Source organism: Pogoniulus pusillus, chromosome 9 (assembly GCF_015220805.1).
Source record: "Pogoniulus pusillus isolate bPogPus1 chromosome 9, bPogPus1.pri, whole genome shotgun sequence".
Lineage (NCBI taxonomy): Eukaryota > Metazoa > Chordata > Aves > Piciformes > Lybiidae > Pogoniulus > Pogoniulus pusillus.
Genome location: NC_087272.1, coordinates 4,366,809 through 4,387,768, shown reverse-complemented (window position 1 = coordinate 4,387,768; position 20,960 = coordinate 4,366,809). Strand labels below are relative to the sequence as shown.

Genomic DNA, 20,960 nt, shown 5'->3' with positions numbered 1-20,960 from the left:
CCATTCATTTATGTCTTTTGCAATGTGACAGAGGACTCTGCTTTCCAAGACATTGTGCCTATAGATCTAGATCTCTTTGTGCAGCATGTGTATAAATACATATACACAAATATCTGTCTATTAAAGATGGTTCTTCCCAGAATGTATTAATACCTTCAGTCCTCCTTCCACTTTTCAGACTCCATTTATCAGGAGCAGTGTGGGCAGCAGGACAAGGGAGGTTATTCTGCCCCTGGACTCAGCACTGCTCAGGCCACACCTTGAGTGCTGTGTCCAGTTCTGGGCTCCTCCATTCAAGAGAGATGTTGAGATGCTGGAAGGTGTCCAGAGAAGGGCAGCAAGGCTGGGGAGGGGCCTGGAGCACAGCCCTGTGAGGAGAGGCTGAGGGAGCTGGGGGTGTGCAGCCTGCAGAAGAGGAGGCTCAGGGCAGAGCTCATTGCTCTCTACAACTACCTGAAGGGAGGCTGTAGCCAGGTGGGGTTGGGCTCTTCTGCCAGGCAAGCAGCAACAGAAGAAGGGGACACAGTGTGAAGTTGTGGCAGGGCAGGTCTAGGCTGGATGTTAGGAGGAAGTTGTTGGCAGAGAGAGTGATTGGCATTGGAATGGGCTGCCCAGGGAGGTGGTGGAGTTGCTGTCCCTGGAGGTGTTGAAGCCAAGCCTGGCTGGGGCACTTAGTGCCATGGTCTGGTTGACTGGCCAGGGCTGGGTGCTAGGTTGGACTGGCTGAGCTTGGAGGTCTCTTCCAACCTGCTTGATTCTATGATTATAAATTAATAAATACAAAATGCCTTCCTTAAGCATTAAGACAGATTTCATTTTAACCTGGGATATCAGCAAGAAATCTATCAGAAACTGAATCACAAATTCAGCTCTTTCCCTTTTCAGTCAGTAGAAGACAGAGGCAGTGAAACAGCCATGCTAAGCACTTGGCACCCACAGCACATGCTCTTACCTGCTGTAGGTGAACCTGCTCTGGCAGAGGGCTTGAACTAGATGATCTCCAGCCTTTATCATTCTGTGATCTCCAGGGCTTTACTTCCTAGCCACGTTAGAATGGTATCATCAACTGAGAAGCCATCAGCAGCTGCAGCACCATGTGTGCCTCTGGATTGCCTCTTCCAGTTCAGCTTCATCCAAAAGGAGACTCTGCAGTGCCAGACCTCTCCACTGCAAAACAAAGCCAGCCATGGGGACGCTGAGGAGGCAAGCACCCTAATGTCTGCCATCACCTTCATAAAGCAACAGAACATCCCCTTAAACATACTAATTGTGCTTCTTCATCTCTTGTTAGAAGCATAACCCAGAACCCCACTGTAACAGTTTTCAAACTTCATATTTAATGGCATTAATTTGTACACATTTTGCTGCTCATTTGGGTTTTTTTTCTACCATTCAAGGTTCTTTGGTACTTTAGAACTTATTTCTCCATTCATTTGCAGCAACAAATGATGTTACCTTTCAGAGTTTATTTGCTAGGTCAACAAAGCCAATTCTTTAGTCCCTTTTTCTTCATTATTCCGGTCCCCTTTGCGCCTGCTTAAGCCTAAATCTTTCTTTTTGTCTCTCTTTTCTTCAGTATGCAGATGCACAGAATAGCACACACAGCACTGCAGATGAACCAGTGAGATACCTGCTGGCATTTCTAGCTCTCCTGGATACAGCTTGTCAAAAGTATGCTAGAACTGCACTTGCCTTTTTGATGGCAACGTGATAGGAGCAGCCCCTAATCACTCTATGGGCAACCAGCAGATTCAGATCCTTCTCCTCCTGTCTTCATCATTTCTGACTAATGATCTCCCTTGATATAGGCAGTACTCTGTTTATACATTACTGACTGGCTAAGCTCACACTTTAATGATAAGATTTCATCAGTTTTCCACACTGTGATCACCCAGGTCACCTAGTTCTGCCAGAAAAACATCCTCTCTGTACTGTTGCTACCTTTGACACTGTAGCAGCAGCAAACTTCCCCACAGTACCCTAACCTCTCAGGAACCCTAACATTAAATCATCGAATCAAGCAGGTTGGAAGAGACCTCCAAGCTCAGCCAGTCCAACCTAGCACCCAGCCCTGGCCAGTCAACCAGACCATGGCACTAAGTGCCCCAGCCAGGCTTGGCTTCAACACCTCCAGGCACAGCGACCACCACCTCCCTGGGCAGCCCATTCCAATGCCAATCACTCTCTCTGACAACAACTTCCTCCTAATATCCAGCCTAGACCTCCCCTGGCACAACTTGAGACTGTGTCCCCTTGTTCTGTTGCTGCTTGCCTGGCACAAGAGCCTAACCCCACCTGGCTACAGCCTCCCTTCAGGGAGTTGTAGACAGCAATGAGCTCTGCCCTGAGCCTCCTCTTCTGCAGGCTGCACACCCCCAGCTCCCTCAGCCTCTCCTCACAGGGCTCTGCTCCAGGCCCCTCCCCAGCTTTGTTGCCCTCCTGTGGACACCTTCCAGCACCTCAACATCTCTCCTGAATGAAGGAGCCCAGAACTGGACACAGCACTCAAGAGGTGGCCTGACCAGCAATAAGTAGAGGAAAAGAACAACCTCCCTTGTCCTGCTGCCCACACTGCTCCTGAGCCAGGCCAGGATGCCATTGGCTCTCCTGCCCACCTGGGCACACTGCTACTTCATATTCAGCAACCTACCAGCACCCCCAGGTCCCTTTCTTCCTGGCTGCTCTCAGCTACTCTGTCCCCAGCCTGTAGCACTGCTTGGGGTTCCTGTGGTCAAAGTGCAGAACCCTGCACTCAGCCTTGTTAATTCTCATCCCTTTTTTGCTGGCTTCTGGCTTTTTTGCCTGTCTGAGATAAAGAGGGAGAAAGAAGGAGGGGATAGCATTGAGCCCTTCTGGGCAGTTTCTTTGTCCAGGAGGGAGTTTGGATTTCTGTATTCTTTCTAATTTGTATATAATTGTAAAGAATTCTAAACACCTGTAAACATATTATATATAGATATATATACATGTGCTTGTAAATTTTGCTGTGCTGCAAATACAGCTTCATAGAATCATAGAATCAGCCAGGTTGGAAGAGACCTCCAAGATCATCCAGTCCAACCTAGCACCCAGCCCTAGCCAATCAACCAGACCATGGCACTAAGTGCCTCATCCAGGCTTTGCTTGAAGACTTCCAAGGACAGTGCCTCCACCACCTCCCTGGGCAGCCCATTCCAATGCCAATCACTCTCTCTGTGAAGAACTTCCTCCTAACATCCAGCCTAGACCTACCCTGGCACAACTTGAGACTGTGTCCTTTTGTTCTATTGCTGCTTGCCTGGAAGAAGAGGCCAACCCCCACCTGGCTACAATGTCCCTTCAGGTAGTCGTAGACAGCAATAAGGTCACCTCTGAGCCTCTTCTTCTCCAGGCTGCACACCCCCAGCTCCCTCAGCCTCTTCTCATAGGGTTTGTCCAAGCTTCTTACTTCCAAGCAAGCCTGGTGAAGTTCATACAGTGCAGGGGGAAGTTCCTAAGCTGTGTCACATACCAATTAACATACTACCATTAAACCACAACAACTCCATGGCAAATCACTGAGGAATCAGACTAGCTAAGGTGCCTTGGCATACTTTCTCTGGCCCCTTTCAGCCATACTTCGTGGCACTGTAACTGCTCTCACTGGGGATTAATTCAGTTTAGATTATTAGCACTAGCAGGTACCTCCCCTGCTGGAAGTAGTATTTCCCAAGTCCTAATGGTTTCACTGAACTGTAAAATGTGTCCTGATGTTTGGCAATCAAAATTACTTCAGGTCTCAGTGTCCATGTTTGTTGAGAATGTCCTTCTCAGCCTCTGATTTCTTCTTGTGCCAGAAAAATAACAGAGTCATAGAATGGGTTAGACTGGAAGGGACCTCGAGGATCAGTCAGCTCTAACCCCTGCCCTAGGCAGGGACACCTCCCACTAGGACAGGTCGCTCAAGACCTCATCCAACCTGGCCTTGAACACCTCCAGGGAGGTTGTGGGGCAGAGAAGCACCCAACGTGATCTTTGATCACGTTGGGTGCTTCTCTGCTCCACAACCTCCCTGGGCAACCTGTGCCAGTGTCTCACCACCCTCACTGCAGAGAACCCTTTCCTGATGTCTAGTTTGAATCTCCCCTCTGCCAGTTCAAACCCATTACCTCTTGTCCTCTCCTTACAAGACCTTGTCAATATTCCCTTCCCAGCCTTCCTGTAGCCCCCTTCAGATCCTGGAAGGACACTCCAAGGTCTCCTGGAAGCCTTCTCTTCTCCAGGCTGCAGAGCCCCAATTCTTGAAGCCTGTCCTTATAGCAGAGCTCCTGCAGCTCTCTGAGCATCTTCATGGCCTCCTCTGGACTGGCTCAAACAGTTCCATGCCCTTCTTGCATTGGGGGCTCCAGAACTGCACCCTGTAACTATTCTTGGCCATTAATTGCAATATTCTGTTTAAAACTAAAGGCATTATTTCCCCACTGTTTTACTGACAAAGGTTAATTGAATACTCTCCACACTCTCATGCAGTGATGATGCAATTACCATCATTTGACTATCACAGCTTACTCTTCAGTGGGTAAATCTTGCATTAGTGCCATTAAAATAAAGACTGAAATTCTTGTAGGCTAGAGAGAATTTGTTATGCTTTTACTGAGGCCAGTGAAATGTGCATTGCATTATTATGCCAGTGTGACTTCTTCACTTTACTCCTTCATTACAGCCCAGTAGAGGTTTCTGCAGCACAGCAAGACTTGCCTTTGTTTTCCCTTCCGCGCTGACTAAAGCTATGGGGACACAAAACCCTCCTCAGCAGAGCTGTATCTTGTCCTCCCATGTCCCCACGTTGTGACACTTCTGGGAACAGCTGTGATGTTTTGCACAGATTGGAATAATTTTGCTTCTTTTAAGTATTGCTGAACTGTACAGTGATTTCCCCCACCCCCCACTTTTCTTCATCTCAGTACAGCCATGCCAGAGAGTGTCTTACTCATTACAGAGAAACATTTCCCTTCTAGGCTACTTCCTGTGGTGATAATAGAACAGTTCAAGTTAGCCATGGAAATACAGCAGAATATGGAAAACAATTCAAATAATTGCTCAAAGACTCAAGATTTGGAATTGTCCTTCATCTTCTCCTGAGGCTATGGAAACAGAAGCCCCTTTCACTCCATGGATGTGAAGCTGCTTGAATAGATTTAGCTCAACAGACACCACAATTTTCATCAACAGCAGTAACACAGGACAGAGAGAGACATACACAGACAAGGTGGATGAGAAGCTCAATACGAGCCAGCAGTGTGCACTTGCAGCCAAGAGAGCCTGGGCTGCAGCAGGAGAAGTGTGGCCAGCAGGGCCAGGGAGGGGATTCTCCCCCTCTGCTGTGCTCTGCTGAGACCCCACCTGGAGTACTGCATCCAGTTCTGGAGCCCCCATTACATGAAGGATGTGGAGATGCTGGAGTGTGTCCAGAGCAGGGCCAGGAGGATGCTGAGAGGCTGCAGCAGCTCTGCTGTGAGCACAGACTGAAAGAGTTGGGGCTGTGCAGTCTGGAGAAGAGGAGGTCACCTCCCAGGTGACCTTCTTGTGGCCTTCCAGGATCTGAAGGGGGCTCAAAAAAAGCTGGGGAGGGACTTTTTAGGCTATCAGGGAGTGACAGGAGTGGGGGGAATGGAGCAAAGCTGGAGGTGGGGAGATTCAGACTGGACATGAGGAGGAAGCTGTTGATCATGAGAGTGGTGAGAGGCTGGAATGGGTTGCCCAGGGAGGTGGTTGAGGCCCCATGACTGGAGGTGTTTAAGGCCAGGCTGGCTGAGGCTGTGGGCAGCCTGATCGAGGGTAGGGTGTCCCTGCCCATGTCAAGGAGGTTGGAACTGCCTGATCCTTGTGGTCCCTTCCTACTCTGACTGATTCCATGATCCTAAATATTAGGAAGTCCCTCAAGGAGGGCTTGTAGATGCTCTGTTTTCATCAGCTTTGTCTCTCACTTGCTTTGAACTCCTGGCTTCAGTTGGCCGAATGGTATCTCAAACAAACAAGAACAAAACTCCTGCAGGCACAGATGCAGCACTCCAGAAGAAACCCTTGCTTCTGAGCTTCTCAATGATCCCTACATCCTTCTGCTCCAGCAGCACAAATTCCTGTCAGAGGAGCACTGCTGCTGTTCTTGTGCTTTATAAACTTTGTGGGAAGTATTTTTCTAAGGTATGACCCAGAGCTCCATTTTTCTCTTCAGTCTTTCACAGTGGGTTGAAATAGTATTTGACATTAGTAACAGGGCTTTTAAGTGCTCTGCAGTCCTACTCTGGTAGTCATGATAGTCTGAGGACATAAGCAATAGAAGGCTATAGGTGTAAGTAGCATATTTTCTTTGAGCAGTTGCTAAAGATTAAATACATCAGAGAAGATTTGGAGTCCTTCTTAGCATCTGGAAAACACACACAAGTTATAGTGCCTGAAACAAAGCCCCACGCAGCGGGGAACAGAAATGCCAGGGTGACACTAAACAAGAGCTCACTGAAGCTACTGAAGACAGAAAGGAAATCAGAGCAGGGCTTTTGAAAGGCAGGCTACAAACATGAAGGAAACAGAAGAATATTTGATGGGTCAGAATGTGACTTAGAATGCCACTGATTTGACACTGCTGTAGCACATGGGTTCCTGATGTGATGAATCACTTGAAACACTCCTGCCTGGAGGACTGGATTTATCCCTTTATTCTTGATGGAAGGCAGCATGCAGGCATAATTGGAGGATGTAGAGCAGTGCAGTTAAGAAAGATCAGTGGTTGGAGCAACTCTGCTGCAGTTAAGGCTGTTAATTCTAGTTCTGTTCTTCAGTTAAGGCTGGGCTGCTAATTCTAGTTCTGTTCTTCAGTTAAGGCTGCTAATTCTAGTTCTGTTCTTCAGGTAAGGCTGCTAATTCTAGTTCTGTTCTTCAGTTAAGGCTGGGCTGCTAATTCTAGTTCTGTTCTTCAGGTAAGGCTGCTAATTCTAGTTCTGTTCTTCAGTTAAGGCTGGGCTGCTAATTCTAGTTCTGTTCTTCAGTTAAGGCTGCTAATTCTAGTTCTGTTCTTCAGGTAAGGCTGCTAATTCTAGTTCTGTTCTTCAGTTAAGGCTGCTAATTCTAGTTCTGTTCTTCAGTCAAGGCTGCTAATTCTAGCTCTGTTCTTCAGTCAAGGCTGCTAATTCTAGTTCTGTTCTTCAGTCAAGGCTGCTAATTCTAGTTCTGTTCTTCAGTCAAGGCTGCTAATTCTAGCTCTGTTCTTCAGTTAAGGCTGCTAATTCTAGTTCTGTTCTTCAGGTAAGGCTGCTAATTCTAGTTCTGTTCTTCAGGTAAGGCTGTTAATTCTAGTTCTGTTCTTTTCATGCTTTTTCCCCCCCTTAAGTCTCTTTCATGTTCATTTCTTCTCATACTTCTTAACTTGCTAGCTATGCATGCTTTTCCTCTTGAGTTTCCCAAGGGGAGAGTGCAAGTTATCTGATATATTTGCAAGCACTCAAATATCATAGAATCAAAGAACCAACCAGGTTGAAAGAGACCTCCAAGCACAGCCAGTCCAACCTAGCACCCTGCCCTATCCAGTCAACTAGACCATGGCACTAAGCATCTCATGCAGTAATCTGGCACACTTCAAGCAGCACCTTCATGTGAATTAGTTTTTTCTCCATTTCCACTCCTCACCCTCCCCCACAACTAAAAGTGACATATAGAATCACAGAACTATCTGCTGAAAAGGACACTAAGGATCAGCCAGTTCCAACATCCCTGCCACAGGCAGGGACACTTCACACTAGATCAGGTTGCTCAGAGCCACATCCAGCCTGGTCCTAAAAACTTCCAAGGATGAGGCTTCCACCACCTCCCTGGGCAACCTGTTCCAGTGTCTCACCACCTTCATGATGAAAGGCTTCTTCCTAACATCCAATCTGAATCTACCCACTTCTAGTTCTGCTCCACACACAGGAAGGGCACAGCTGGGATGGGGCAGCCACCAAGCAATTATTCTCAACACCAGGCAAGTGTCAACAACTGCTTTAGTTCAAACAGAAAGATGGATGCTGCTGTGCTAGAAAGAGATGCACAGAGAAGAAAACTGCCACTTGGAGAGAACTCACTATTAATTCATCTTCGTGGGACTGTTCTGTGTCTTCCAAATACAAAGTGGCCAGACATTATAAATGGGATTCAATCTTCAGGGAAGAGGCTCTGGGTGATGCTTTTGCTGTTGGGAATATAGGATACAGAGGTCTCTTGTGAGAGCAGCCTGGAGTACTGTGTGCAGTTCTGGAGGCTCCAGCACAAGAAGAACATCAGACTGTTAGAGCAGGAGTCCCCACACTTTGTAAAGAGGGGCTGGTTCACTGTGCCCCGGGCACAGCTGGGGGCCAGACGATAGCTGGGTTCCAGCCCACTGGCGGCGGGCGCTGGGGGCTGTGGAGGCGGCGAGCACACTAAGGGGCAGCAAGTGGCTGCTTGCTTCCCCCCAACCCCGCGGGGGGCAGGGGCAGGGGAGTTCTGCAAATACTGCTGGCCTGGATTGAGGACCCTGGGGGGCCGTAGTTTAAGGACCCCTGTATTAGAGTGAGTCCAGAGGAGGCCACAAAGATGCTGAGAGGGCTGCAGCAGCTCTGCTATGAGGACAGGCTATAAGAGCTGGGGATCTGCAGCCTGGAGAAGAGAAGGCTTCCAGGAGACCTTGGAGTGGCCTTCAAGTATCTGAAGGGGGCCTCCAGGAGGGCTGGGGAGGGACTACTGACAATCCTGTCTTGTAATGACAGGATGAGAGGTAATGGATTTAAATTGACAGAGGGGAGATTCAAACTAGATGTCAGGAAAGGGTTCTTTGCAGTGAGGGTGGTGAGACACTGGCACAGGTTGCCCAGGGAGGCTGTGGAGCACAGAATCACAGAATATGATTTAAGATCAAAGATCACATTCTGTGCTTCTCTGATCCACAACCTCCCTGGAGGTGTTCAAGGCCAGGCTAGGTGAGGCCTTAAGCGACCTCTCTAGTGGGAGGTGTCCCTGCCTATGGCAAGGGGTTGGAACTGGCTGAGCTTTGAATTCCCTTCCAACTTAAACCATTCTATGATTACCTGGTATGTGTTACGAATATTTCTAATAGACTCTGAATTCTATCACTCAGACCAGAATAATCATCCTCTTGCTGGCTGCACTGCCTGCTTTCTCTTATAAGCAAATGGCACAGAGATAGAGGCATTCTCACAACTCCAAAGAATTCCTTCCTTCCTTCCTTCCTTCCTTCCTTCCTTCCTTCCTTCCTTCCTTCCTTCCTTCCTTCCTTCCTTCCTTCCTTCCTTCCTTCCTTCCTTTCCTTCCCTCTCTCTCTTTCTGTCTTTCTCCCTTTCTTTCTCTTTCTATTTCTCTCTCTTTCTCTCTCTTCCTCTCTTCCTTTCTTTCTCTCTCTCTCTCTCTCTCTCTCTCTCTCTCTCTCTTTCTCTCTTCCTTTCTCTCTCTCTCTCTCTTTCTTTTTTTCCTTTCTCTCTGCCACCCCATCTATTTCTATCTGCCCCAAATCTGGAGCTGGGTAATAGCAAAGCTGATAAGAGATACCCAAGCTGGGTTGAGAGCTTCTTCTGAAGTTGACCGTGCACAGTGTTACCCGAAATCGCACGGGCTCGTGAGAGGAGATAATGTGAACTGATGGAAGGGATCAGAGGGAGAAAGGGAAGCTCTGACATCAGCAATCTGCTGAAAACCCCAAAGACAACAATCCCATCATGAAACCAGGTTACAGATAAGAGTGGAAGGGGCTGCCATGCACTATATATATTGTGTACCTGGTGATCACAGCAGCCTGTCTGCTCAAATCTTCTGCAAGCCCTCTGTGAAAGGCTGGGAAATTACTCCTCAGTTTCTCCTTTTATAAGCATTCACTTTATCCCTATTGACACAAAATGGACAAAGCTAAATCACAGGATCACAGAAACGTTCAGGCTGGCAAAGCCCCTCAGGAGCACCAAGTCCAACCCAGGTCCCTGTTAAACCATAGCCACAAGTACCACAGCCAAACCACCCTTAAACACAGCCAGGGTTGGGCACTCCACCACCTCCCATGGCAGCTCATTCCACTCCCTGACCACGCTTGATGGGAAGAAAAATGTTTCCTAATGTCCAGTCTGAACCTCCCCAGGGGCAGCTTGAGTCCAGTCCCTCTTGTTCCATCACCATTTACCTGGCAGCAGAGCTCAGCACCAACCTCTCCACAACCTCCTGTCAGGTAGCTGCAGACAATGCTGAGCTCTGCCCTCAGCCTCCTCTCTTTCACACTACCCATGCCCAGCTCCTTCAGTCTCTCAGCAGATTCACTCCCCAGACCCTTCACAGCTTCCTTGCCCTCCTCTGCACTGGCTCCAGCACCTCCACAGCCCTCCTGTACTGCAGTGCCCATCACTGAACACCACACTCGAGCTGTGCCCTCACCAGAGCAGAGTCCAAGGGGACAATTCCCTCCCTGCTGCTGGCCACAGCATTCCTGATCCCAGCCAGGATGCCTTTGGCTTTCCTTGCCACCAAGTTCAGAGGGTATTTGGACTTCTCAAAGCCCAAGGCTCTTAGCACCGATTCCCACCCCTCCAGCACCGTACAGATAAGGAGAGAAGTATCTAATGAGGCCATCTGCCAGGGTGAGAGCCAGTCCTGGCACATGAAAGAAATACTGAATAGCAGCTTAAAGAACTCCTTCCTCTTCGAGTCCTGCTTAAAAGCCATTTTTTACCAGTAGATCCATTCTCCAAGGCATTTATTTTTAAGAGTTGTATTTTTATGGCTGGGCTCTACTTAGGTGATAAATAAGAAAGCTTAACAGAATCAATAACAAATTGCAAAGCAGCCTGCATCACTTCAACTGCACTGCATTACAGCTCTACCCTTTCTCACTTTGGCTTCAATTCATCAAAGTACTTAGCCTAAATCTAAGCACTAAAATCGGCCTTAAGGAGGTCTGATGGTCAGGCACATGTCCCCCTGCCCAGGTGCTCAAAGTTAGACACAGCCTTGCACACCCTGCTGTCCACAACTACCTGAAGGGAGGTTGGAGCCAGGTGGGATTGGGCTCTTCTGCCAGGCAAGCAGCACCAGAAGAAGGGGACACAGGCTCAAGCTGTGGCAGGGCAGGTCTAGGCTGGATGTTAGGAGGAAGTTGTTGGCAGAGAGAGTGATTGGCATTGGAATGGGCTGCTCAGGGAGGTGGTGGAGTCGCCGTCCCTGGAGATGTTGAAGCCAAGCCTGGATGAGGCACTTAGTGCCATGGTCTGGTTGCTTGGCCAGGACTGGGTGCTAGGTTGGACTGGCTGAGCTTGGGGTTCTCTTCCAACCTGGTTGATTCTATGATTCTATGACCCTAGTGAACAGGAACTTGGATGCAGACAGGAATATTGTGCACACCCTATCTGTAGGACACAGAGCGTTCTGGAGACGACTTCGTTACTTTGGTGCATTTGCAATGGGTTTATACAGTGCTTAGCTAACAAGCATTTAATTCAGAGGTTAAAGAAGGCAACAACCCTAGAGACTGGGCTTGTAAAGGGCTTGAAAGAATTCTGAGGCAGAAAGTCATCTTCTGCTCTAGGGAGTGGACTGTAAAGGGGTGAGGGGGATTTTATTAGCATCTTTAATTAAGCATTTATTTGAGTCCTTTATTTGGCATTGCATCAATTTGTCATTAGTTGTTTTGTTATTTAATTGGTGTGTTTAATTGCTGTAAATACTATTAGGGCTAAATCCTGTAGGTTGCTGAGAAATCTCACTGACTCCTCGGGATGTCAATTAAAACACAAGAAATTCCCCAAGGTGCAGGGAGGTGCTGCTGGTGACAGTCAGTGCCAGTGGAAGGAACTGAAGTGAAGGCTAGAGAAAGAGCTGAAGGAGGTTGACCATCCCACTTGTTGTGAGAGAAACTGCAATGATTAGAATAATTATACTTGAGTTGCTCTGGGGAGCTGAAGAAGTGACAGTTCCTTTTCTGGCACCGTTGCCTCTGTTTCAACCTACTCCACTGGTTTCATGCTAGCTTTAATCATAGAATCATAGAATCAGCCAGGTTGGAAGAGACCTCCAAGCTCAGCCAGTCCAACCCAGCACTAGACCATGGCACTAAGTGCCTCATCCAGTCTTTTCTTGAAGACCTCCAGGGAATGCCATCCTTTATCCCTGTAGCCATAGTTTCTATAGCAGAGACTAGGGCAGAATGGGACAAGCTGTCCTCTGTCTGCCTGGTCAGTGAATGCACCAACAGTGAGAGGCCTTACGTTATCACTCCTAGATAGAAACCTGCTAGCCAAGGTGTTAGCATAGGGTGAAGGAACGAGTTTAATAAGCTGTTTGGTGAGACCTGGTCCAAGAGGACTGTCATCAGGCTCATGTGTGCCATGATCTCCATAAAGCACTTCTCACACACTTCTCAGCTCTCACTTCTTGGCTGTGCCTTCTGTCTGGAGGTCTGGTCTCTGTGGCTGACTCTGCCTCTAACTCTCTAATCCACCTAACCCTTTTCCCCTAACCTCCTTGTTGTTTGGGGCTTTTTTGACATCTGTGAAAGTCTAAATCCTCTCTCCCTCGTTCATCAACAAAGATAAGGACTGCCATCATCTCTCCCTAATCAACAAAGACAAAGATTGCCTTTGTTGACCTCCCGGGCTCAGAGGAGGTGCCTGGCAGAAAGCTCAGGGATGCAAATCAACAGGCAGTGGCTGTGTGGAAATTCCTGGACCTCAGGCTGGCTTGAATGCCCAGGCTGTGCACATCTTATGTCAGCTACCCCGAAGAGAAAAGGCTATGTGTATTTGGGGTGTGGACAGGTAAGCAGTGCAGGGAGGGGACAGAGGCCCTCCCCCGGTGCTGCCGCAGGACCCCTGCGAATGCAGGAATACACAGGCAGATTTCCTGGGGAGCTGCACCTGGACATCCATCTAAAAACCTGTATAAAAAGACAGGAGCAATGCCTGCCAGAGGGTGCACCTCCAGGAGTGCACCTCCACCAGAGCTGCACCTCCACCAGAAGAACTCCTGATGAACTCCACAGAAGAACATCCTTGCACCACACACCCATCTCTCTCTCTCCCCACCCCCCAATCTGTGGCTGATGGTCACTGCTGTCTGCAGCTACCTGAAGAGAGGCTGGAGCCAGGTGGGGTTGGGCTCTTCTGCCAGGCACCCAGCAACAGAAGAAGGGGACACAATCTCAAGTTGTGCCAGGGGAGGTCTGGGCTGGATGTCAGGAGGAAGTTGTTGCCAGAGAGAGTGACTGGCATTGGAATGGGCTGCCCAGGGAGGTGGTGGAGGCACCGTCCCTACAGGTGTTGAAGCCAAGCCTGGCTGAGGCACTTAGTGCCATGGTCTGGTTGATTGGCCAGGGCTGGGTGCTAGGTTGGACTGGCTGATCTTGGAGCTCTCTTCCAACCTGGTTGATTCTATGAATCTGTGATTCTTTAATCTACATTTCACTGCACTTCCTCTGCAGATAGGCTAGGCTGAGGCAATCATGCACTGTGTTAGATTCATTAGATTATTAGCTAAGATGATTGTGCACCTATGTTATCACATCCATTCAGTAAACTCTTTTCTCTTTATCTCAACCCCACATTTTTGTGTGTTACTTTTCCCACACTTCTATGTTGGGGAACAGGCAGGTTAACCCTTTGTGCTAGTTTGAAGCAGGGTAGAATGTTTTGGTGAGAAGAACTAGATCATAGGCTATGAAAGGAAAACAATGGTGATGGCTACTCCCCTCTGAGTCTTGTTGAAGAAGAAAGGAAAACATTAGATAACACTCTCACCATTTTGTCTCACACTCTGCCTTGGGCTGCTGACTGAGCTACATCTCTCACACACCTTCCACTCACCTTTGCTTCTTTAACCTCTTGGCTGAACCTCTATTCTTCCTTAGGACTGGGGTAAGGTTGAGAGGGGCAGGGGGAAGGTGCAGGGGTGGTTGAGAGCCCCTCCTGGGGACTCAGGTTTCTGGGAGGGCTGCTGTGTTTCTGTATTACCTTTTACCTTGTATATTTCTGTCTATAACTGTATATACTGTAAATATCTGCTTGTATATTGTGCTACTGCAAATAAATAGCTTCATTTATATTCCCAGAGCTGGCTGAGTTTAGTCTGGGTAACTTCTAAAGTATGGGGAAGTGGGGAACACCCAAACCATTATACCCTTGTGTTAACTCATTGCACCTTTCTAAGTCTGCAAAAGAAACAGGTCATTGGGAAAGATCCCACAAGAAAGGGCTGAGATCTCTGCTCTGGGATACAGAGAAAAAACGCCTGAACATGAGCCAGCAGTGTGCCCAGGTGGCCAAGAGAGCCAGTGGCATCCTGGCCTGCATCAGGAATGGTGTGGCCAGCAGGAGCAGGGAGGTCATTCTGCCGCTGTACTCTGCACTGCTTAGACCACACCTTGAGTGCTGTGTTCAGTTCTGGGCCCCCCAGTTGAGGAGGGACATTGAGATGCTTGAGCGTGTCCAGAGAAGGGCAACGAGGCTGGGGAGAGGCCTTGAGCACAGCCCTATGAGGAGAGGCTGAGGGAGCTGGGATTGGTTAGCCTGGAGAAGAGGAGGCTCAGGGCAGACCTTATTGCTGTCTACAACTACCTGAGGGGAGGTTGTGGCCAGGAGGAGGTTGCTCTCTTCTCTCAGGTGGCCAGCACCAGAACAAGAGGACACAGCCTCAGGCTGTGCCAGGGGAAATTTAGGCTGGAGGTGAGGAGAAAGTTCTTCCCTGAGAGAGTCATTGGACACTGGAATGGGCTGCCCGGGGAGGTGGTGGAGTCGCTGTCCCTGGAGCTGTTCAAGGCAAGGTTGGACGTGGCACTTGGTGCCATGGTCTGGCCTTGAGCTCTGTGCTAAAGGGTTGGACTTGATGATCTGTGAGGTCTCTTCCAGCCTTGGTGATACTGTGATACTATGAGAAAGTAGCATCAAGTAACTGAGTGACTCACCACAGAAGAAAAATATGGTTTGGGATTAATAAACATAATCAGTGATTGAGGAAAAAAAACAATTCATGGGAAACTGTCTGCATTATTTCATGAAAGGCAAAATATTTCACTGTAGCATCTTCAAACCAGAGGGGTTTCATTTCTGTTTTGAAATGAGTTTTCATTTGAATTAAAAGTAAAAACCCCAAGAAAAAAAAAACAAACAGAACATTTCAATTTGATTTCCATGATATTTAACTTCAGCTTACGTTTCTGTTTTCTCATTGGGTTTCCTTTTTGTTACACAAGGGGAAAAAAAAACCCTAGAGAAAATGTTGTTTCAGAGTAATCCAAACTGAAAGATGATCACAGGTTTTCTTTCTAGCTACTGCCACAATCAGTGTCTATCCCATGCAGCTTTCCCCACCACCGCTCTGCTGAGGCTGCTGGCAAAGCACAGGAAGCGAGAAGAGAAATGATGCTCAGACAGGATCCAAACTGTTGAGAGGTCAGAGGAGGGATTTGGGTTCAGGAATAGCTGAAGGCAGGAGAGATCACAGGAAGCAGAATGCGAAGCCAAATAAAATCAGTGGGAGATTCTCCACTGACTTCAGCAGGTGTTGAATCTGCACCAAACCGACAGAGAGGCGTGAAAAATGAACAATGGGGCATGAGGAAGGAAAGGACAGAGAGTGATGTGGAGTGGGGGAAAATACCATCTGCTCGACTTGCTGCAGCTCTAGGAAAGGAAGTACATTCTTTTGGCTGTCAACACCATCTCAGCATTCCTCTCTAACTTAGTGAATTGTAACACTGAGCACACATGCGGGAGACGGAGGAGTTTTCAGCCGCTGCTAACGGCACGCTGCTCAAGCCTGGAGACCTTGTTCATGTATAATATGCTACCAGTTTCCTCTGCATTTACTGTAAAACATGTAACCTGAAAAGCTTTTGCAGAGTTAAACAGACCAAGCAGATGGACAGGGAAATTAAAAGAAATTGGCAAGGTAGAAAAGATAAATGGTCAACTGAGATTTGAAATGAAGAAGAGAATCAATGAGGCAGAGAGCCACAGTGAAGTTATTCCAGATGGTAGGGGCTTCAAAGAAGGCAGCTCTCAAAACACTGGTGAAATTCAGACTCAGAGAGGTCCAGTGGCAGAAAGGGCATGGAGACTCTGAATCCATCTAGTGCTGTGATGACATTTGGGTCAGAAAAGCATTCGCACCCCAAGAGGAGGACTTGAGCGATTCAGCAGCGGCCAAGCTGCTTCTCCTGGACTATAAAAATCCAGCACACGCATTACACTGCCCACTCTCTGTCTCACATTAAACTGCTTGCTGCTATTACCTTTTCCTCATGAATCAATGGACAAGATCTTTCTACATGGGAGAACCAAAAAAGGTCAGAAGTAGCTGTCCAAATAAAAAGCAATTCTGAATAATGAGGGTGTTCGAGGTCCAGACTCGTGCTCACATCTGGCTGATCTTTTCTTCAGAGTGGCTTTTTCCTCTGTCCAAACAGCAAATTGGTGTGAAGGTTGTAAGATGGTATCCTCACCCTGTCCTGCACAGATGTCACAGTACCACAGTATCACAGTATCACCAAGGTTGGAAGAGACTACCTGAAGGGGCATTGTAGCCAGGTGGGAATTGGCCTCTTCTCCCAGGTAACCAGCAAGAGAACAAGGGGACACAGTCTCAAGTTGTGCCAGGGTAGGTCTAGGCTGGATGTTAGGAAGAAGTTCTTCACAGAGAGAGTGATTGGCATTGGAATGGGCTGCCCAGGGAGGTGGTGGAGGCACCGTCCCCGGGGGTCTTCAAGAAGAGACTGGATGAGGCACTTAGTGCCACGGTCTGGTTGACTGGATAGGGCTGGGTGCTAGGTTGGACTGGCTGATCTTGGAGGTCTCTTCCAACCTGGTTGATTCTATGATTCTATGATTCTTAAGACCTCACAGATCATCAAGTCCAACCCTTTAGCACAGAGCTCAAGGCCAGACCATGGCACCAAGTGCCACATCCAATCCTGCCTTGAACAGCTCCAGGGACGGCGACTCCACCACCTCCCCGGGCAGCCCGTTCCAGTGTCCTATGACTCTCTCAGTGAAGAACTTTCTCCTCACCTCCAGCCTAAATTTCCCCTGGCGTAGCCTACTCACAGCACTTGAGCACCTCAAAGTGGAAATTGCCACCTGACACCTCCAGTGGCCAGCTACGTTCTGCAATAGAGTATAGCAATCTGCTCCGAAGTCCCTTCCTGTCACTGAAGTGACCTGACAGGGATGGGAAGCTGAGGTCTCTTTCTCTTCTTTAACACTCTTTTTAGAGGTAATCCTAAGAAGGTGAAGGGTTATATTGCTGCAGACCATTGCACCCCCTGCACAATTTTACAGCTCCACTTTGTGGATCCCCATAACTGAACCTTCAACATCAATTTCCTTGATTATAAGTCTGTGTCACTGAGCAAATGGCCATCAAAAGCCTCTCCTCCTACTTCTGATTTCCTGAACTTTAAAATGGAATATTAAGTGCCATTTAGTCACTGACAGTAGCAGTACCCCATTCATCAGCCTATTAGGTGCAGCAAGTAGCACTAATGGGGGTGAATGCAGAATACCAGAAGCCCAGCACCCATCTTGCTTTCTCCTTGCTGAAAGGGCTAACTCGGTAACGATCGATCATGTCTCGTTTAACAGCACGGTCAGAGGCTAGGAAATGGCATTTCAAGGGGCTCCATTAAGCACCTGCTGTTCTGTTTTTGTTTTCATTCTATCTTCTTGCATACTCTAGTGGACAAATTTCATTGCAGGAAGAACCCCTTCAGATGCTTCACTCGGAAACCTCGAGATTTCTCCCATACTCCGAAGCCAGAAGAGTGGGTTTGAGACACAACCTGTCACTCCCCACACCCTGAGGCTGCTGCCAGACCTGTTGTTTCCAGGCAGTTTGATAAATTGCTATTTTGGTGAAGCAAGCAGGAACACTAAGCCTGTGCAATCCACACCACAGCACAGGCTTGGTAAGAGATCCTCTTTTGATGATGGTCACCTCAGCAGGAAACCACATTATGCCTAGGAGAGGGACTGAGTTATGCACAGCAATTACCAACCAGGCTGTCAGCTACTGTAAATCATTCTGCTTATTTGAAACAGAAACTTTGCTCAATTAAATCCAGTTCTGGGGCCCCCATTACAAGAGGGATGTGGAGATGCTGGAGTGTGTCCAGAGCAGGGCCAGGAGGATGCTGAGAGGGCTGCAGCAGCTCTGCTGTGAGCACAGACTGAAAGAGTTGGGGCTGTGCAGGCTGGAGCAGAGGAGGCTCCCAGGTAATCTTCTTGTGGCCTTCCAGGATCTGAAGGGGCCTCCAAAAAAGCTGGGAAGGGACTTTTTAGGATGTCAGGGAGTGACAGGACTGGGGGGAATGGAGCAAACATGGAAGCGGAGAGATTCAGACTGGCCGTGAGGAGGAAGTTGTTGATCATGAGAGTGGTGAGAGGCTGGAATGGGTTGCCCAGGGAGGTGGTTGAGGCCCCATGGCTGGAGGTGTTTAAGGCCAGGCTGGCTGAGGCTGTGTGCAGCCTGCTGTAGGGCAGGGTGTCCCTGGGCATGGCAGGGGGTTGGAACTGGCTGCTCCTTGTGGTCCCTTCCAACTCTGACTGATTCTGTGATTCTATGATTCTATATCATGAATATATCCAAGTATTTATATCTTAAACCTGGCTTTATGGCAACTAAGGACACAGAGGAATCAGTGCTGCAACACCTATCCTATTGTTGCCTTAAGACATAGAATCATAGACTCATAGAACGGTTTGGGTTGGAAGGGACCTCAAAGCTCAGCCAGTTCCAACCCCCTGCCATAGGTAGGGACACCTCCCACTAGAACAGGTCTCTCAAGGCCTCATCCAACCTGGTCTTGAACACCTCCAGGGAGGGAGCAGCCACAACCTCCCTGGGCAACCTGTGCCAGTGTCTCACCACCCTCACTGCAAAGAACCATTTCCTAACATCCAGTTTCAATCTCCCCTCTGCCAGCTCAAACCCATTACCCCTTGTCCTGTCATTACAAGACCTTGTCAATAGTCCCTCCCCAGCCTTCCTGTAGGCCCCATTCACATACTGGAAGGCCACTATAAGATCTCCTGGAAGCCTTCTCTTCTCCAGGCTGAAGAGCCTCAACTCTTTCAGCCTGTCCTCAGAGCAGAGCTGCTGCAGCCCTCTCAGCATCTTGGTCACCTCCTCTGGACTGGCTCCAACACTTCCATGTCCTTCTTGTGCTGGGGGCTCCAGAGCTGCACCCAGGACTGCAGGTGGGGTGTGAGGAGAGCAGAGCCAAGGGGCAGAATCCCCTCCCTTGCCCTGCTGCCCACACTGCTCTTGCTGCAGCCCAGCACAGGGTTGCTGTCTGGGCTGCACTCCCACTGCAGGCTCCTGTTGAGCTTTGCATCACCCCAGACCCCCAGGGCCTGTTCCTGAGGGCTGCTCTCAGCCATTCCCCACCCAGCCTGGAGTTTTGCTTGGGATTGCACCCAGTCAGGTGCAGGACCTGACACTTGGCCTTGTTGTGTGTCATGAACACATGAACACATGGCATTACACCTCACACCACGTCCCAGGCAACCAAACGAACTCCCTCTATTCCATTAGGAAGCAGTCACAGAAGATTCTGGGCTCAGCAAAGTTCTTAGTGTATCAAACCACAAAAGCTAAAATGCTAATGTCCCATGTGAAAACTGGATGGCATCTCTGTGCATCTGCTTTGCAGCAAGCTTCTCCCACCTTGGTCACCTGTGGGCATATGGACAGTACTGCTCAGCAGCCAGCAGGGCATTTTCACTGACACCACAGAAACAGCCAGGCTGGCAAAGCCCCTCGGCATCACCGAGTCCAACCCAGAACCCTACTCTATAAGATCCACCTTAAACTATATTCCTCAGCACCACAGCCAAACAACCTTTAACCACACCTAGGGTGGATGACTCCACCACCTCCCTGGGCAGCTCATTCCAGTCCCTGACCACTCTCTCCATGAAAAACTGTTTCCTGATATCCAATCTAAGCCTACCCAGTCTCAGCTTGAGGCCATTCCCCCTTGTTCTGTCTCCAATCAGCTGTGAGAAGAGCCCAGCAGCAGCCTCTCCACAACGTCCCCTCAGGTAGCTGTAGACAGCCATGAGGTCTCCCCTCAGCCTCCTCTGTTTCAAACTACCCATCCCCAGCTCCCTCAGCTGCTCCTCATCAGATTTGTTCTCCAGCCCCAGCTCCCTCAGCTGCTCCTCATCAGATTTGTTCTCCAGCCCCTTCCCCAGCTTCCTTGCCCTCCTCTGGACCCACTTCAGCACCTCCACATCTTTTTTGTATTGCAGTGCCCAAAACTGATTACAGTACTCAAGGTACTACCTCACCAGAGCCAAGTCCAAGAGGACAACCACCTCCCTGCTCCTGCTGCACACAGCAGTTTTAGTCCAGGCCAGGATGCCATTGGCCTTCTTGGCTGCCTGGGCACACTGCTGGCTCCCATTCAGCTGCTTGTCTATTACAATCCCCAGATCCCCATTTTGAAGAACCTCTACCAACTGGCCCTGCTTCAGCTGATATCACAAAGTGGCCACAGCACAAGCTGACTATATTTTGAGTCAGATTAAACTAGAATAATTCTTCCAGGGCTTTATCTGATACGCTCAAGCCACTAAAGGGCAGCTGTAGGAGCATGGCTACAATCAGTACAAAGTAAACCTCTTAAAATAGTTGCACCATGCATCTGGGGATCCTGGTTGTAATCTTTTTGCTGTAGAACTCTGTGAAGGATGCAGTATTTTCTAAACTCAGTTAAAAAACTCCAGTGGTGTAAACACTGCAACAGAGCCAGGACAGCAGGAAGATGTATCATGTTCTAGGAAAAAACCTGACAGCCATCCCTGGAGGTGTTCAAGAAGAGCCTGGGCAAGGCACTCAGAGCAGATCTCATTGCTGTCTACAACTACCTGAAGGGAGGCTGGAGCCAGGTGGGGTTGGGCTCTGCTGCCAGGCAAGCAGCAATGGAACAAGGGGACACAGTC

General features: G+C 48.8%; 1 long non-coding RNA gene across 1 annotated transcript in view; it reads right to left on the bottom strand.

Moving 5' to 3' along the window:
- Positions 1 to 915: 915 nt before the first annotated feature.
- LOC135178409 (uncharacterized) overlaps positions 916 to 20,960 on the bottom strand; it is an 83,805-nt gene continuing 63,760 nt past the window's right edge. Inside the window, exon 3 of the long non-coding RNA XR_010303507.1 lies at positions 916 to 1,167. This is a non-coding gene — a long non-coding RNA (uncharacterized LOC135178409). The remainder of the gene's footprint in view (positions 1,168 to 20,960) is intronic.